Source organism: Acipenser ruthenus, unplaced genomic scaffold (assembly GCF_902713425.1).
Source record: "Acipenser ruthenus unplaced genomic scaffold, fAciRut3.2 maternal haplotype, whole genome shotgun sequence".
In the NCBI taxonomy this organism is placed as follows: Eukaryota; Metazoa; Chordata; class Actinopteri; order Acipenseriformes; family Acipenseridae; genus Acipenser; species Acipenser ruthenus.
This window is the reverse complement of record NW_026708483.1, coordinates 1-13,649: the sequence shown is the minus strand read 5'-3', so window position 1 is coordinate 13,649 and position 13,649 is coordinate 1. Positions and strand designations below refer to the sequence as shown.

The 13,649-nt window shown below is 40.6% G+C and overlaps 9 non-coding genes and 1 pseudogene across 9 annotated transcripts; all 10 read right to left on the bottom strand.

Moving 5' to 3' along the window:
- Positions 1–838: 838 nt before the first annotated feature.
- On the bottom strand, positions 839–1,002 carry LOC131733513 (U1 spliceosomal RNA). Its single transcript, XR_009326329.1, has one exon. It is a non-coding gene; the product is annotated as a U1 spliceosomal RNA (small nuclear RNA).
- Positions 1,003–1,895: 893 nt separating this feature from the next.
- LOC131733516 (5S ribosomal RNA) lies at positions 1,896–2,014 on the bottom strand. Its single transcript, XR_009326332.1, has one exon. It is a non-coding gene; the product is annotated as a 5S ribosomal RNA (ribosomal RNA).
- A 1,723-nt stretch (positions 2,015–3,737) lies between these two features.
- Positions 3,738–3,901, bottom strand: LOC131733512 (U1 spliceosomal RNA). Its single transcript, XR_009326328.1, has one exon. It is a non-coding gene; the product is annotated as a U1 spliceosomal RNA (small nuclear RNA).
- Positions 3,902–4,794: 893 nt separating this feature from the next.
- LOC131733505 (5S ribosomal RNA) lies at positions 4,795–4,913 on the bottom strand. The gene has a single exon (XR_009326322.1). It is a non-coding gene; the product is annotated as a 5S ribosomal RNA (ribosomal RNA).
- Positions 4,914–6,628: 1,715 nt separating this feature from the next.
- LOC131733511 (U1 spliceosomal RNA) lies at positions 6,629–6,792 on the bottom strand. Its single transcript, XR_009326327.1, has one exon. It is a non-coding gene; the product is annotated as a U1 spliceosomal RNA (small nuclear RNA).
- An 893-nt stretch (positions 6,793–7,685) lies between these two features.
- On the bottom strand, positions 7,686–7,804 carry LOC131733507 (5S ribosomal RNA). The gene has a single exon (XR_009326324.1). It is a non-coding gene; the product is annotated as a 5S ribosomal RNA (ribosomal RNA).
- Positions 7,805–9,528: 1,724 nt separating this feature from the next.
- LOC131733510 (U1 spliceosomal RNA) lies at positions 9,529–9,692 on the bottom strand. The gene has a single exon (XR_009326326.1). It is a non-coding gene; the product is annotated as a U1 spliceosomal RNA (small nuclear RNA).
- An 884-nt stretch (positions 9,693–10,576) lies between these two features.
- LOC131733508 (5S ribosomal RNA) lies at positions 10,577–10,695 on the bottom strand (annotated as a pseudogene).
- A 1,723-nt stretch (positions 10,696–12,418) lies between these two features.
- LOC131733509 (U1 spliceosomal RNA) lies at positions 12,419–12,582 on the bottom strand. The gene has a single exon (XR_009326325.1). It is a non-coding gene; the product is annotated as a U1 spliceosomal RNA (small nuclear RNA).
- Positions 12,583–13,475: 893 nt separating this feature from the next.
- On the bottom strand, positions 13,476–13,594 carry LOC131733493 (5S ribosomal RNA). The gene has a single exon (XR_009326311.1). It is a non-coding gene; the product is annotated as a 5S ribosomal RNA (ribosomal RNA).
- Between the last annotated feature and the right edge of the window lie 55 nt (positions 13,595–13,649).

Sequence of the window (13,649 nt, the reverse complement as noted above, 5' to 3'; positions counted from 1 at the left end):
TCTTCTCAAGATGAAACACTTCACAATACATGTACATAAAACACTTTGGTACTTTCTAGAACATTATACGCTCCGAAAGAAAAAACAAAATCTCATTCCCAGTCTGACAGAGCCACCTGCTGGAGATATATAGATAATCGCTAATTGCTTTCAATACCTGTGTTTTTAACTTTGACTATAACATCAGGGGAGAGCGCGAACGCGATTGCAGCCCTGCTTGTAAATCTGCTTGTATGTGGTTTTATGTTGTCTAATTAAAGTGTTTGTCTGCCAAGATATGATTTAAGGGGCTTAGTGGTCAGGTGGTTAAAGAAAAGCTCTTGTTACCGGGAGGTTCCTGGTTCAATCCCAGCTCAGCCACTGGCTCATTGTGTGTGACCCTGTCCCTGAGCAAGTCCCTTAACCTCCTTGTGCTCCTTCCTTCAAATGAGATGTAAAACCCAGGTCCTATTGTAAGTGACTCTGCAGCAGCAGCAGCAGCAGCAGCAGTTGTGATGCACAGTTTATCTGAATAAAAAACATCAACTAAATAAATAAAACTGATAAGCTCGAAAATGATTTCCAATTATTTAAAATAAAAATAAAAACTTTGATACAGACACTGCTGAGTCTTTACTTTTAGTCTTGTCAATAAAAAATAACGAAACATGGAAATAGATGTGCAGGAACCACGTAGCTATTTATTTGACAGTCAGAAAGCTAAAAACATTGAGCTCCTTTTAAAGAAAACCTGACTCCCTGTGTGACGAAGCCGCCTGCCGGAGAGTTGTTGAACAACTAGTGAGTGAGTTCCTTCCTCCGACGGGTTCGTGTTTGTTTCTGTCTTTGACCATAGTTTCAGGGGAGAGCGCGAACGCAGTCCCCCACTACCAGAAATTATGCAGTCGAGATTCCCGCATTTGGGGAATTCGCAGGGGTCAGCACAGCCGGAGTGCAATGGCCGAGCCTCGCCCTGGGTGAACCACCTTCATGATCATGGTATCTCCCCTGCCAGGTAAGTATGAGTTGTACACATTGCGAGTCGTCACCCGTCCACAAGAGACATTTTTCAAAGAAACGGTGCCTACATCTGCAATTTAAAGAAACACTCTTTTCCTAATATAACATTTTCATTGTTATCATATCGCACTTTCCAGTCTGTTGGGTGTAATGGGTTCCTTCAGTTTTCAGTATAAGTATTTATAAATTGCATTCCCGTAATGCCTCTCGGTATATATTTGCATGCGCCTTTATCATTGGAGGACAAGATGCCAGGATTTACACAGGACGACGTCATTCGTGCAGCAGCATGTGAGATGTTCCGCAAAAGAAGCGACGGGTCTGTATACACGTCTGCGTAAACGAAATAAAAAAAAATGTAACAAATGTACGACTTTCAAAAAGAAAGCAAGCAAAACATTGGTCAAACATTTGTTAAGGTCACACATAATATAAATAAACTCGAACGAATGAACGGGTCACTAAATCCGTTCTTGGTTGATATGCTCGTTTTGTTCTCTTGTTTGGCACAATAATCTAAACACGCAGTTTGTGGCTTTAAAACATGTCTCGTTCTGTTACTATAATAAAAAGTACTTCATCAACTTTTATTTCTTTTTTTAATTAATTAAACTAACCATAACTAGCAAAACTCGTCAGTACTTTTGTCTTAACCCTGTTCACATTTGTTTGTATCGGACCGCTACTGGTAGTTTCGGCTTAGAATATAATACGATAACCCTTTCTGTCCTAACTCAGTTTTCAAAACCAGTAAAGGCTGATACAATACTTGTTCGTGTGTGGAATGGGACAATAAAAAAACAAAAAAAAGAAAACGATGTTTAGACTTACAGCTTCCAGGTTAGTAACATAAATAACAAGGGAAATAGCGCCCCCTGTCAAGCTGCAGAAAGAAAAGCTTACAGCACCTGGTATTCCCAGGCGGTCTCCCATCCAAGTACTAACCAGGCCCGACCTTGCTTAGCTTCCGAGATCAGACGAGATCGGGCGTTCTCAAGGTGGTATGGCCGTAAGCGAACGACAGTCTTGGTTTATCTCTTTCATAGTATTAAGTTAATATCATTCATGCAATGACAGGTTGGGGGAGGGATTTCCAGATCTCTAATTTGTCACAAACGTTAACATTTAAGCAGCTCTGGGCTCCACGTGTGCGGGCCCGTGTGTCCGTGTGTCTGTGTGTGTATATAGCAGCATTAAAAGTGCCATTAGATTCTTGCGAAATTGTATGTTCACAAAGTAGTAGCCACACGTTGGCATTGAAAGTGTTAAGTTCTCAAAGGCATCCATTTTGTATATTACCCTCTTTTAGTTTGAATCTGCAGCAGTGTTGTAATGGATCTCAGCTGTACTACTGAGCTGTGTTGCCGTTGGAGGACTGTATGCCCTGAAACCAATTTGATGTTTATTCTACAAAATAAATCCCCCTTTCAAACAACTCGTGTGGTTCTTTAGGCTGAGCAGTACGGCAAGGGTCCCTCTCCTCCAGTTAGAGACAGCATACATGTGGTTACATGATACATGGATGAAGGCTTATTGTGACCTGTTCGACTCCTCGAGACCATCACTTTCAATTCAAACACAAAATGTCTCGTTTTCAATCGCTCGACAACACCCACAGTACAGAAATGTGCATTAATGATCAACAAAATGAGAATACGTTAAAAAAAAAAAAAAAAAAGATGTAAAGCTGGTAGATTCGTATCTCAGAGGAACGGGAAATTAAAACAAGGTAAAGGCAATCATCTAAATAAAGCTGAATCAATAACGGATAACGACATAGAACGTCTGTACAGAACTGAAACACTATGTTTTAAAAAAACAACTGTACCGCTGAACCTCGTCTTCTTTAATATTAGCAACTTTGTAACTTTGATACACGTGCCGCTGACTCGTTACTTTGTCTTCTCAAGATGAAACACTTCACAATACATGTACATAAAACACTTTGGTACTTTCTAGAACATTATACGCTCCGAAAGAAAAAACAAAATCTCATTCCCAGTCTGACAGAGCCACCTGCTGGAGATATATAGATAATCGCTAATTGCTTTCAATACCTGTGTTTTTAACTTTGACTATAACATCAGGGGAGAGCGCGAACGCGATTGCAGCCCTGCTTGTAAATCTGCTTGTATGTGGTTTTATGTTGTCTAATTAAAGTGTTTGTCTGCCAAGATATGATTTAAGGGGCTTAGTGGTCAGGTGGTTAAAGAAAAGCTCTTGTTACCGGGAGGTTCCTGGTTCAATCCCAGCTCAGCCACTGGCTCATTGTGTGTGACCCTGTCCCTGAGCAAGTCCCTTAACCTCCTTGTGCTCCTTCCTTCAAATGAGATGTAAAACCCAGGTCCTATTGTAAGTGACTCTGCAGCAGCAGCAGCAGCAGCAGCAGTTGTGATGCACAGTTTATCTGAATAAAAAACATCAACTAAATAAATAAAACTGATAAGCTCGAAAATGATTTCCAATTATTTAAAATAAAAATAAAAACTTTGATACAGACACTGCTGAGTCTTTACTTTTAGTCTTGTCAATAAAAAATAACGAAACATGGAAATAGATGTGCAGGAACCACGTAGCTATTTATTTGACAGTCAGAAAGCTAAAAACATTGAGCTCCTTTTAAAGAAAACCTGACTCCCTGTGTGACGAAGCCGCCTGCCGGAGAGTTGTTGAACAACTAGTGAGTGAGTTCCTTCCTCCGACGGGTTCGTGTTTGTTTCTGTCTTTGACCATAGTTTCAGGGGAGAGCGCGAACGCAGTCCCCCACTACCAGAAATTATGCAGTCGAGATTCCCGCATTTGGGGAATTCGCAGGGGTCAGCACAGCCGGAGTGCAATGGCCGAGCCTCGCCCTGGGTGAACCACCTTCATGATCATGGTATCTCCCCTGCCAGGTAAGTATGAGTTGTACACATTGCGAGTCGTCACCCGTCCACAAGAGACATTTTTCAAAGAAACGGTGCCTACATCTGCAATTTAAAGAAACACTCTTTTCCTAATATAACATTTTCATTGTTATCATATCGCACTTTCCAGTCTGTTGGGTGTAATGGGTTCCTTCAGTTTTCAGTATAAGTATTTATAAATTGCATTCCCGTAATGCCTCTCGGTATATATTTGCATGCGCCTTTATCATTGGAGGACAAGATGCCAGGATTTACACAGGACGACGTCATTCGTGCAGCAGCATGTGAGATGTTCCGCAAAAGAAGCGACGGGTCTGTATACACGTCTGCGTAAACGAAATAAAAAAAAATGTAACAAATGTACGACTTTCAAAAAGAAAGCAAGCAAAACATTGGTCAAACATTTGTTAAGGTCACACATAATATAAATAAACTCGAACGAATGAACGGGTCACTAAATCCGTTCTTGGTTGATATGCTCGTTTTGTTCTCTTGTTTGGCACAATAATCTAAACACGCAGTTTGTGGCTTTAAAACATGTCTCGTTCTGTTACTATAATAAAAAGTACTTCATCAACTTTTATTTCTTTTTTTAATTAATTAAACTAACCATAACTAGCAAAACTCGTCAGTACTTTTGTCTTAACCCTGTTCACATTTGTTTGTATCGGACCGCTACTGGTAGTTTCGGCTTAGAATATAATACGATAACCCTTTCTGTCCTAACTCAGTTTTCAAAACCAGTAAAGGCTGATACAATACTTGTTCGTGTGTGGAATGGGACAATAAAAAAACAAAAAAAAGAAAACGATGTTTAGACTTACAGCTTCCAGGTTAGTAACATAAATAACAAGGGAAATAGCGCCCCCTGTCAAGCTGCAGAAAGAAAAGCTTACAGCACCTGGTATTCCCAGGCGGTCTCCCATCCAAGTACTAACCAGGCCCGACCTTGCTTAGCTTCCGAGATCAGACGAGATCGGGCGTTCTCAAGGTGGTATGGCCGTAAGCGAACGACAGTCTTGGTTTATCTCTTTCATAGTATTAAGTTAATATCATTCATGCAATGACAGGTTGGGGGAGGGATTTCCAGATCTCTAATTTGTCACAAACGTTAACATTTAAGCAGCTCTGGGCTCCACGTGTGCGGGCCCGTGTGTCTGTGTGTGTATATAGCAGCATTAAAAGTGCCATTAGATTCTTGCGAAATTGTATGTTCACAAAGTAGTAGCCACACGTTGGCATTGAAAGTGTTAAGTTCTCAAAGGCATCCATTTTGTATATTACCCTCTTTTAGTTTGAATCTGCAGCAGTGTTGTAATGGATCTCAGCTGTACTACTGAGCTGTGTTGCCGTTGGAGGACTGTATGCCCTGAAACCAATTTGATGTTTATTCTACAAAATAAATCCCCCTTTCAAACAACTCGTGTGGTTCTTTAGGCTGAGCAGTACGGCAAGGGTCCCTCTCCTCCAGTTAGAGACAGCATACATGTGGTTACATGATACATGGATGAAGGCTTATTGTGACCTGTTCGACTCCTCGAGACCATCACTTTCAATTCAAACACAAAATGTCTCGTTTTCAATCGCTCGACAACACCCACAGTACAGAAATGTGCATTAATGATCAACAAAATGAGAATACGTTAAAAAAAAAAAAAAAAAAGATGTAAAGCTGGTAGATTCGTATCTCAGAGGAACGGGAAATTAAAACAAGGTAAAGGCAATCATCTAAATAAAGCTGAATCAATAACGGATAACGACATAGAACGTCTGTACAGAACTGAAACACTATGTTTTAAAAAAACAACTGTACCGCTGAACCTCGTCTTCTTTAATATTAGCAACTTTGTAACTTTGATACACGTGCCGCTGACTCGTTACTTTGTCTTCTCAAGATGAAACACTTCACAATACATGTACATAAAACACTTTGGTACTTTCTAGAACATTATACGCTCCGAAAGAAAAAACAAAATCTCATTCCCAGTCTGACAGAGCCACCTGCTGGAGATATATAGATAATCGCTAATTGCTTTCAATACCTGTGTTTTTAACTTTGACTATAACATCAGGGGAGAGCGCGAACGCGATTGCAGCCCTGCTTGTAAATCTGCTTGTATGTGGTTTTATGTTGTCTAATTAAAGTGTTTGTCTGCCAAGATATGATTTAAGGGGCTTAGTGGTCAGGTGGTTAAAGAAAAGCTCTTGTTACCGGGAGGTTCCTGGTTCAATCCCAGCTCAGCCACTGGCTCATTGTGTGTGACCCTGTCCCTGAGCAAGTCCCTTAACCTCCTTGTGCTCCTTCCTTCAAATGAGATGTAAAACCCAGGTCCTATTGTAAGTGACTCTGCAGCAGCAGCAGCAGCAGCAGCAGTTGTGATGCACAGTTTATCTGAATAAAAAACATCAACTAAATAAATAAAACTGATAAGCTCGAAAATGATTTCCAATTATTTAAAATAAAAATAAAAACTTTGATACAGACACTGCTGAGTCTTTACTTTTAGTCTTGTCAATAAAAAATAACGAAACATGGAAATAGATGTGCAGGAACCACGTAGCTATTTATTTGACAGTCAGAAAGCTAAAAACATTGAGCTCCTTTTAAAGAAAACCTGACTCCCTGTGTGACGAAGCCGCCTGCCGGAGAGTTGTTGAACAACTAGTGAGTGAGTTCCTTCCTCCGACGGGTTCGTGTTTGTTTCTGTCTTTGACCATAGTTTCAGGGGAGAGCGCGAACGCAGTCCCCCACTACCAGAAATTATGCAGTCGAGATTCCCGCATTTGGGGAATTCGCAGGGGTCAGCACAGCCGGAGTGCAATGGCCGAGCCTCGCCCTGGGTGAACCACCTTCATGATCATGGTATCTCCCCTGCCAGGTAAGTATGAGTTGTACACATTGCGAGTCGTCACCCGTCCACAAGAGACATTTTTCAAAGAAACGGTGCCTACATCTGCAATTTAAAGAAACACTCTTTTCCTAATATAACATTTTCATTGTTATCATATCGCACTTTCCAGTCTGTTGGGTGTAATGGGTTCCTTCAGTTTTCAGTATAAGTATTTATAAATTGCATTCCCGTAATGCCTCTCGGTATATATTTGCATGCGCCTTTATCATTGGAGGACAAGATGCCAGGATTTACACAGGACGACGTCATTCGTGCAGCAGCATGTGAGATGTTCCGCAAAAGAAGCGACGGGTCTGTATACACGTCTGCGTAAACGAAATAAAAAAAAATGTAACAAATGTACGACTTTCAAAAAGAAAGCAAGCAAAACATTGGTCAAACATTTGTTAAGGTCACACATAATATAAATAAACTCGAACGAATGAACGGGTCACTAAATCCGTTCTTGGTTGATATGCTCGTTTTGTTCTCTTGTTTGGCACAATAATCTAAACACGCAGTTTGTGGCTTTAAAACATGTCTCGTTCTGTTACTATAATAAAAAGTACTTCATCAACTTTTATTTCTTTTTTTAATTAATTAAACTAACCATAACTAGCAAAACTCGTCAGTACTTTTGTCTTAACCCTGTTCACATTTGTTTGTATCGGACCGCTACTGGTAGTTTCGGCTTAGAATATAATACGATAACCCTTTCTGTCCTAACTCAGTTTTCAAAACCAGTAAAGGCTGATACAATACTTGTTCGTGTGTGGAATGGGACAATAAAAAAACAAAAAAAAGAAAACGATGTTTAGACTTACAGCTTCCAGGTTAGTAACATAAATAACAAGGGAAATAGCGCCCCCTGTCAAGCTGCAGAAAGAAAAGCTTACAGCACCTGGTATTCCCAGGCGGTCTCCCATCCAAGTACTAACCAGGCCCGACCTTGCTTAGCTTCCGAGACCAGACGAGATCGGGCGTTCTCAAGGTGGTATGGCCGTAAGCGAACGACAGTCTTGGTTTATCTCTTTCATAGTATTAAGTTAATATCATTCATGCAATGACAGGTTGGGGGAGGGATTTCCAGATCTCTAATTTGTCACAAACGTTAACATTTAAGCAGCTCTGGGCTCCACGTGTGCGGGCCCGTGTGTCCGTGTGTCTGTGTGTGTATATAGCAGCATTAAAAGTGCCATTAGATTCTTGCGAAATTGTATGTTCACAAAGTAGTAGCCACACGTTGGCATTGAAAGTGTTAAGTTCTCAAAGGCATCCATTTTGTATATTACCCTCTTTTAGTTTGAATCTGCAGCAGTGTTGTAATGGATCTCAGCTGTACTACTGAGCTGTGTTGCCGTTGGAGGACTGTATGCCCTGAAACCAATTTGATGTTTATTCTACAAAATAAATCCCCCTTTCAAACAACTCGTGTGGTTCTTTAGGCTGAGCAGTACGGCAAGGGTCCCTCTCCTCCAGTTAGAGACAGCATACATGTGGTTACATGATACATGGATGAAGGCTTATTGTGACCTGTTCGACTCCTCGAGACCATCACTTTCAATTCAAACACAAAATGTCTCGTTTTCAATCGCTCGACAACACCCACAGTACAGAAATGTGCATTAATGATCAACAAAATGAGAATACGTTAAAAAAAAAAAAAAAAAAAGATGTAAAGCTGGTAGATTCGTATCTCAGAGGAACGGGAAATTAAAACAAGGTAAAGGCAATCATCTAAATAAAGCTGAATCAATAACGGATAACGACATAGAACGTCTGTACAGAACTGAAACACTATGTTTTAAAAAAACAACTGTACCGCTGAACCTCGTCTTCTTTAATATTAGCAACTTTGTAACTTTGATACACGTGCCGCTGACTCGTTACTTTGTCTTCTCAAGATGAAACACTTCACAATACATGTACATAAAACACTTTGGTACTTTCTAGAACATTATACGCTCCGAAAGAAAAAACAAAATCTCATTCCCAGTCTGACAGAGCCACCTGCTGGAGATATATAGATAATCGCTAATTGCTTTCAATACCTGTGTTTTTAACTTTGACTATAACATCAGGGGAGAGCGCGAACGCGATTGCAGCCCTGCTTGTAAATCTGCTTGTATGTGGTTTTATGTTGTCTAATTAAAGTGTTTGTCTGCCAAGATATGATTTAAGGGGCTTAGTGGTCAGGTGGTTAAAGAAAAGCTCTTGTTACCGGGAGGTTCCTGGTTCAATCCCAGCTCAGCCACTGGCTCATTGTGTGTGACCCTGTCCCTGAGCAAGTCCCTTAACCTCCTTGTGCTCCTTCCTTCAAATGAGATGTAAAACCCAGGTCCTATTGTAAGTGACTCTGCAGCAGCAGCAGCAGCAGCAGCAGTTGTGATGCACAGTTTATCTGAATAAAAAACATCAACTAAATAAATAAAACTGATAAGCTCGAAAATGATTTCCAATTATTTAAAATAAAAATAAAAACTTTGATACAGACACTGCTGAGTCTTTACTTTTAGTCTTGTCAATAAAAAATAACGAAACATGGAAATAGATGTGCAGGAACCACGTAGCTATTTATTTGACAGTCAGAAAGCTAAAAACATTGAGCTCCTTTTAAAGAAAACCTGACTCCCTGTGTGACGAAGCCGCCTGCCGGAGAGTTGTTGAACAACTAGTGAGTGAGTTCCTTCCTCCGACGGGTTCGTGTTTGTTTCTGTCTTTGACCATAGTTTCAGGGGAGAGCGCGAACGCAGTCCCCCACTACCAGAAATTATGCAGTCGAGATTCCCGCATTTGGGGAATTCGCAGGGGTCAGCACAGCCGGAGTGCAATGGCCGAGCCTCGCCCTGGGTGAACCACCTTCATGATCATGGTATCTCCCCTGCCAGGTAAGTATGAGTTGTACACATTGCGAGTCGTCACCCGTCCACAAGAGACATTTTTCAAAGAAACGGTGCCTACATCTGCAATTTAAAGAAACACTCTTTTCCTAATATAACATTTTCATTGTTATCATATCGCACTTTCCAGTCTGTTGGGTGTAATGGGTTCCTTCAGTTTTCAGTATAAGTATTTATAAATTGCATTCCCGTAATGCCTCTCGGTATATATTTGCATGCGCCTTTATCATTGGAGGACAAGATGCCAGGATTTACACAGGACGACGTCATTCGTGCAGCAGCATGTGAGATGTTCCGCAAAAGAAGCGACGGGTCTGTATACACGTCTGCGTAAACGAAATAAAAAAAAATGTAACAAATGTACGACTTTCAAAAAGAAAGCAAGCAAAACATTGGTCAAACATTTGTTAAGGTCACACATAATATAAATAAACTCGAACGAATGAACGGGTCACTAAATCCGTTCTTGGTTGATATGCTCGTTTTGTTCTCTTGTTTGGCACAATAATCTAAACACGCAGTTTGTGGCTTTAAAACATGTCTCGTTCTGTTACTATAATAAAAAGTACTTCATCAACTTTTATTTCTTTTTTTAATTAATTAAACTAACCATAACTAGCAAAACTCGTCAGTACTTTTGTCTTAACCCTGTTCACATTTGTTTGTATCGGACCGCTACTGGTAGTTTCGGCTTAGAATATAATACGATAACCCTTTCTGTCCTAACTCAGTTTTCAAAACCAGTAAAGGCTGATACAATACTTGTTCGTGTGTGGAATGGGACAATAAAAAAACAAAAAAAAGAAAACGATGTTTAGACTTACAGCTTCCAGGTTAGTAACATAAATAACAAGGGAAATAGCGCCCCCTGTCAAGCTGCAGAAAGAAAAGCTTAGTATTCCCAGGCGGTCTCCCATCCAAGTACTAACCAGGCCCGACCTTGCTTAGCTTCCGAGATCAGACGAGATCGGGCGTTCTCAAGGTGGTATGGCCGTAAGCGAACGACAGTCTTGGTTTATCTCTTTCATAGTATTAAGTTAATATCATTCATGCAATGACAGGTTGGGGGAGGGATTTCCAGATCTCTAATTTGTCACAAACGTTAACATTTAAGCAGCTCTGGGCTCCACGTGTGCGGGCCCGTGTGTCCGTGTGTCTGTGTGTGTATATAGCAGCATTAAAAGTGCCATTAGATTCTTGCGAAATTGTATGTTCACAAAGTAGTAGCCACACGTTGGCATTGAAAGTGTTAAGTTCTCAAAGGCATCCATTTTGTATATTACCCTCTTTTAGTTTGAATCTGCAGCAGTGTTGTAATGGATCTCAGCTGTACTACTGAGCTGTGTTGCCGTTGGAGGACTGTATGCCCTGAAACCAATTTGATGTTTATTCTACAAAATAAATCCCCCTTTCAAACAACTCGTGTGGTTCTTTAGGCTGAGCAGTACGGCAAGGGTCCCTCTCCTCCAGTTAGAGACAGCATACATGTGGTTACATGATACATGGATGAAGGCTTATTGTGACCTGTTCGACTCCTCGAGACCATCACTTTCAATTCAAACACAAAATGTCTCGTTTTCAATCGCTCGACAACACCCACAGTACAGAAATGTGCATTAATGATCAACAAAATGAGAATACGTTAAAAAAAAAAAAAAAAAAGATGTAAAGCTGGTAGATTCGTATCTCAGAGGAACGGGAAATTAAAACAAGGTAAAGGCAATCATCTAAATAAAGCTGAATCAATAACGGATAACGACATAGAACGTCTGTACAGAACTGAAACACTATGTTTTAAAAAAACAACTGTACCGCTGAACCTCGTCTTCTTTAATATTAGCAACTTTGTAACTTTGATACACGTGCCGCTGACTCGTTACTTTGTCTTCTCAAGATGAAACACTTCACAATACATGTACATAAAACACTTTGGTACTTTCTAGAACATTATACGCTCCGAAAGAAAAAACAAAATCTCATTCCCAGTCTGACAGAGCCACCTGCTGGAGATATATAGATAATCGCTAATTGCTTTCAATACCTGTGTTTTTAACTTTGACTATAACATCAGGGGAGAGCGCGAACGCGATTGCAGCCCTGCTTGTAAATCTGCTTGTATGTGGTTTTATGTTGTCTAATTAAAGTGTTTGTCTGCCAAGATATGATTTAAGGGGCTTAGTGGTCAGGTGGTTAAAGAAAAGCTCTTGTTACCGGGAGGTTCCTGGTTCAATCCCAGCTCAGCCACTGGCTCATTGTGTGTGACCCTGTCCCTGAGCAAGTCCCTTAACCTCCTTGTGCTCCTTCCTTCAAATGAGATGTAAAACCCAGGTCCTATTGTAAGTGACTCTGCAGCAGCAGCAGCAGCAGCAGCAGTTGTGATGCACAGTTTATCTGAATAAAAAACATCAACTAAATAAATAAAACTGATAAGCTCGAAAATGATTTCCAATTATTTAAAATAAAAATAAAAACTTTGATACAGACACTGCTGAGTCTTTACTTTTAGTCTTGTCAATAAAAAATAACGAAACATGGAAATAGATGTGCAGGAACCACGTAGCTATTTATTTGACAGTCAGAAAGCTAAAAACATTGAGCTCCTTTTAAAGAAAACCTGACTCCCTGTGTGACGAAGCCGCCTGCCGGAGAGTTGTTGAACAACTAGTGAGTGAGTTCCTTCCTCCGACGGGTTCGTGTTTGTTTCTGTCTTTGACCATAGTTTCAGGGGAGAGCGCGAACGCAGTCCCCCACTACCAGAAATTATGCAGTCGAGATTCCCGCATTTGGGGAATTCGCAGGGGTCAGCACAGCCGGAGTGCAATGGCCGAGCCTCGCCCTGGGTGAACCACCTTCATGATCATGGTATCTCCCCTGCCAGGTAAGTATGAGTTGTACACATTGCGAGTCGTCACCCGTCCACAAGAGACATTTTTCAAAGAAACGGTGCCTACATCTGCAATTTAAAGAAACACTCTTTTCCTAATATAACATTTTCATTGTTATCATATCGCACTTTCCAGTCTGTTGGGTGTAATGGGTTCCTTCAGTTTTCAGTATAAGTATTTATAAATTGCATTCCCGTAATGCCTCTCGGTATATATTTGCATGCGCCTTTATCATTGGAGGACAAGATGCCAGGATTTACACAGGACGACGTCATTCGTGCAGCAGCATGTGAGATGTTCCGCAAAAGAAGCGACGGGTCTGTATACACGTCTGCGTAAACGAAATAAAAAAAAATGTAACAAATGTACGACTTTCAAAAAGAAAGCAAGCAAAACATTGGTCAAACATTTGTTAAGGTCACACATAATATAAATAAACTCGAACGAATGAACGGGTCACTAAATCCGTTCTTGGTTGATATGCTCGTTTTGTTCTCTTGTTTGGCACAATAATCTAAACACGCAGTTTGTGGCTTTAAAACATGTCTCGTTCTGTTACTATAATAAAAAGTACTTCATCAACTTTTATTTCTTTTTTTAATTAATTAAACTAACCATAACTAGCAAAACTCGTCAGTACTTTTGTCTTAACCCTGTTCACATTTGTTTGTATCGGACCGCTACTGGTAGTTTCGGCTTAGAATATAATACGATAACCCTTTCTGTCCTAACTCAGTTTTCAAAACCAGTAAAGGCTGATACAATACTTGTTCGTGTGTGGAATGGGACAATAAAAAAACAAAAAAAAGAAAACGATGTTTAGACTTACAGCTTCCAGGTTAGTAACATAAATAACAAGGGAAATAGCGCCCCCTGTCAAGCTGCAGAAAGAAAAGCTTACAGCACCTGGTATTCCCAGGCGGTCTCCCATCCAAGTACTAACCAGGCCCGACCTTGCTTAGCTTCCGAGATCAGACGAGATCGGGCGTTCTCAAGGTGGTATGGCCGTAAGCGAACGACAGTCTTGGTTTATCTCTTTCATAGTATTAAGTTAATATCATTCATGCA